General features: G+C 37.7%; 1 non-coding gene across 1 annotated transcript; it reads left to right on the top strand.

The window, feature by feature from the left end:
• The first annotated feature begins 1,401 nt into the window (after positions 1–1,401).
• Positions 1,402–1,508, top strand: LOC142179662 (small nucleolar RNA R71). Its single transcript, XR_012708207.1, has one exon. It is a non-coding gene; the product is annotated as a small nucleolar RNA R71 (small nucleolar RNA).
• The last annotated feature ends 2,958 nt before the right edge of the window (positions 1,509–4,466 follow it).

Genomic DNA, 4,466 nt, shown 5'->3' with positions numbered 1-4,466 from the left:
AACTAACCATGCTTGCTTGTAAATGGAAAGAGGCATTAAGTTGATGTTATCCCCATTATCGCAAAGGGCTCTTGCAAAATCATCTGCCCCAATAGTACATGTAATAGTGAAATCTCCCAGGTCTTCTTTCTTTTGAACGGTGGATGTTGCAATGATACAACTAACCCAATGAGTCACATTCACCACTTCATTCTTGGTGGTTCTCTTCTTGGTAATCAAGTCTTTCAAATACTTAGCAAAACCCGGCACCTCTTGAAATGCTTCCACAAATAAAATATTAACCGATAATTGCTTGAGAATGTCATAGAACTTTTCGAGTTTACTATCATCAACCTTCCTAGCAAGTCTTTGAGGGAATGGAGGGCGAGGTCTAGGAATAGGGGGTAGAGTTTTTGGTGTCTCTTTTACCTTTTCCTTTACCTCTTCCCGATTTTCTTCTTGCACTTTCAATTCTTCCGGAACCTTTTCAACTTCAACAACACTTGGCTCTTCAACCTCAACCTCTTGTTCGGACTCTTCAACTTCAACCACTTGTTCACTCCCTCCTTGTAGTACCTTCCCACTCCGAGTAGTAATTTCCATGATATGAGAAGTTGGACCACTCCCACTACCCTTTGGGTTCGCAATTGTGTCACTTGGAAGTCTCCCTTTTTGCTTCGGATTTTGTTCGCTAGAGAGGTCTCTCATTTGTATCTCCAATTTTTGAATGGATGCGGTATGATAGCCAACAATCTCAGTCATGTTCCTCATAGAAGTGTCAGACTTTTCTTGATTTTGCAATACCCGTTCAAGCATGCTTTCCAACTTGGAATCACTTGAGGAACCTTGATTTGAATATTGACCCTTTGGAGGAACATAAGGGTTTGAACTCCGATTTGAGAACTTGTTGTTGTTATTCCAATTTCCTTGATTTCAGCCACTTTGGTCCTTTCGCCACTGTTGGTTGCCTTGCCCTTGCGGGTGAGGCCTCCATTGATTTTGTTGTCCTTGACCTTGGTATTGTTGCCTTGATAACCTCCTTGAGAGTTGTTGACATAGTTTGCCTCCTCAAAGTCTTCATTTGATATGGGTTGCACATCCTCCTCCACATTTATCTTCTTCATTTGGTTTTCAGTGAACATCTTTGTCAACACATTGAAATTTGTGGCAAGCCCTGTAATCACTTGATCTCTCTCTTGATTTTCCTTGATCATAGTGGTCAAGGAAGGAGAACCATATGCAATTCCAACTGTGGTGTCTTCTGAGTGCCATGCTTGATTATGTTTTGCCATTTTGTCAAGTATTTGTGTGACCCTTGCGAATGAGTTGTCCATAAAAGATCCATTAGCTGCATGCTTGGCTATAGATTAGTTCATAGGATCCAAATCCATGTAGAATTTCTCCAACAAGATAGAATCCGAAAAACCATGATTAGGAGACCTTACCAAGTATAACTTGAATCTATCCCATGCCTCATGTAGATGTTCTCCCGGTACTTGCTTGAAAAAGAAAATTTTATCTCGGAGCTCAGACTTCGTGCTTTGCAGGAACCATTTAGCTAAGAATGCTCGGACAAGCTCAGGCCAAGAATGAATGGATTTGAAGCCATTTCCTTGCATCCCCAGCTAGTGAGTACTTGAACACCCTCAACCTTAGGGCATCATCGGAGACCATTACTAAAAAAATTAGGTTTTAGCGACGAATAAATTCTGTAGCTAAATAGAAAAATCCGTCGCTAATCTCATTTAGCGACGAGTTAGCGACGAATTATCAAAAGATTCTTCTAGCTACGAGCGTTTTAACGATAGATTAGCGACGACGTTCGTAGCTAATTCTAGTTTTTTTGTAGTGGACATTATTCTGCTTATGCATCACACACATGCCCAAGAAGTTTCTAAGATATTGTGTCGGATCATCATCAGTGGAATTCCTGTAAAACCCCTCCGCTTTGAGCATAAGGATTAAATCATGTTCCACCTTGAAAGTTGCAGCACCAACAACCGGAGGTACAATAGCATTTGTATCCTCGATGTACTTATCTATGTCCGCAAAAGGATTTTCTTCCATTTGTTCCTCCATTTCTTATTCATATTAGGCCATATTCTCCTATCAACACCAAGCAAAACATGCAAAGTGAGATGGAAAAGAAGAAAACGCAAAGTAAAACACATACTAATTAGTAATTTCAAAACCATATTCCCTGGCAACGGCGCCAAAATTTGATATGCTCAAATTACACTTTAATTCAATAGTTTAAGATGGTCAGTGTCAAATATAATAACCCAACAAGGTTGGGGTCGAATCCCACAAGGAATAGGCATGAAAAGATTACTCGAGTAGTGTGTTACTTGACTTAAGTCGTAATTCTATTCGGTTGATTGTAATAAGAGTATGATATAATTGTAATTTGAAGAAATAACTAATTGTAATGTCGAGAATGTAATTAATTTGATTAAGGAAACCAAGGTTGTGTCCCCTTCAATGGAATGTAATGATATCAGTGTTAATATGATATATTTCTAATGGAAGGTTCTTTAGATATGCAAATGATTTCTAAATGACTACCCAATATTTTCCAATAGTTGGGTAGTATTTCCTCTTTATGATTTTTCCAAATATAAAAGAGTTGCAATTAAGAACAATCAATATATTCCAAATAAAACTCACTTATTCCTAAGCGATTCTATTAAACAAGGTTTAAAGCCTTGAGTCTTTGATATTTACTTCTACCAAATTCTAACTCACTTTTCCAAGTAATGAAGGAATTTAATGGAACTTGTTAATGTTTGCAACCACCAACAATAAATGAAGAATGAGAAATAAATATATATCAACCAACCATTATACATATATTCAATGTTAAACACCCATTAACATAACACCCATTTAGGGTCCACAACCTTAGTATTTAAAGTTAGCTACACATGCTAAAATACAAAAGGATGAGAATATTTAATGCCATAAAGCTTACAAAGTGCAAGATTCTTCTTTCAAAAGCTTCCAAAAGAGAGGAATATTAAAGACTTGGATTGTAGCTCAAAAACTAGACAAGATATCCCCACAAAACCCCAATAAATCTATTTATAGTGGGTCAAAACTCGGGACCAAAATCGGACAAAAATACCCTTCCAGGTCAATTATGTGACTGCATATCTGTCGCATAACAGACATGCCGCCCGCATTCTCTTCATGGCCATCACATTTTCAAACCCTAGTTTCCAGGAATTCATCGCATTCACGTTCTGCGGACCGCATTGTAGATATGCGATCGCATTTCACATTGCATTTTCCACCTTCAGCATCTTTCACAACGAGTTTGCGGTCCATTATGCGGCTCGCAAACCTGTTATGCAATCACATACTGGACCGCATTTCTTGCACTGGACTTTGGCCAACAAACTGTTGGGGTTTGTGATTCCTTTTAGCATTATGCGGCCCGCATGTGGATTTGTGGTCCGCATTTCCACATCCGTGATCACATTTTGCTTTTTTCTTGTCCTTTTGTGGCCTTTTGATTTTATTTCCATACTCTTAGGTCCTTAAACCACATACACTGCAAAAATACTAAAATTACATAAGTATAAAAGATAATTGAATTTAAAACAAGCTAAAATCTAAATAATTTGCATTAAATGTGCCTAAATTCTCCAGCACATCACCAATCGCCATTCATTAAAAAACCCGAGGCCATAAGTGTTACACCCCAAGTTTTCATACGTGAGAGTACTTTGTAAGTCATTGATGTAAGCTCGGAAATGAGATTATATTTGGAAGAAAATAAAGTAAGTTAATCATGTTACCTTGGAGGTTACAAATATTTAAGATCATGAATAACGGGTACCAAGAGGGTTGGAAATCTTAGAAGCTAAACCAATTAAAGAAAATAAGTTAAGTCAAAAGTCGACAAGTTTGGAATGTTATAACATGTACTTTGGGGTGAGAGTAGGGTTCTTAACATGATAAGGAGGTTATTTTATGAGTTATTTTAGTCGTATGATATTCATTTTCTACATTTTGAAGGAAAGCAAGTTGTGGAACAAGAGTTGGCAAAGGTCATCACAAGTTACATTCATAAATTTGCTGAAATTTAGGTCAAATGTATCTGAGCATTTCTCCAAATATACCTAGAATCATGGGGTTTTCTACCTACCAAATTGAATATCTACGAGTCTAGTTTCTAACTCTTTAAACCATTTATCAATACGACTTCGGAGTAGAGAGATATTCGTGTTTTCGCGAGACCGCGCAAGCAGCTCCCAATGGGACCCACTTAGGCGGTGGTTGACCTACTTCAATTTATAAACGATTTGGACGCCTATTTTTGCTCATTTTTCAACTAATATTCGTCTCCAAACTTCTCCTAACCCTCCTAAACATATACCACAAGGGTTTGAAGTGATTTCAAAGTGATTACACCATATTTCAACATCAAAACTTAGTTCTAGTGAAGAACAACACCTCTTTGAGGTTGTGTTGTCATTGAGGAT

The sequence above is a fragment of the Nicotiana tabacum genome, chromosome 3 (genome assembly GCF_000715075.1).
Source record: "Nicotiana tabacum cultivar K326 chromosome 3, ASM71507v2, whole genome shotgun sequence".
NCBI classification, from domain to species: Eukaryota; Viridiplantae; Streptophyta; class Magnoliopsida; order Solanales; family Solanaceae; genus Nicotiana; species Nicotiana tabacum.
Note: the sequence above shows the minus strand (reverse complement) of the source record. Positions and strands in the feature narration are given on the sequence as shown.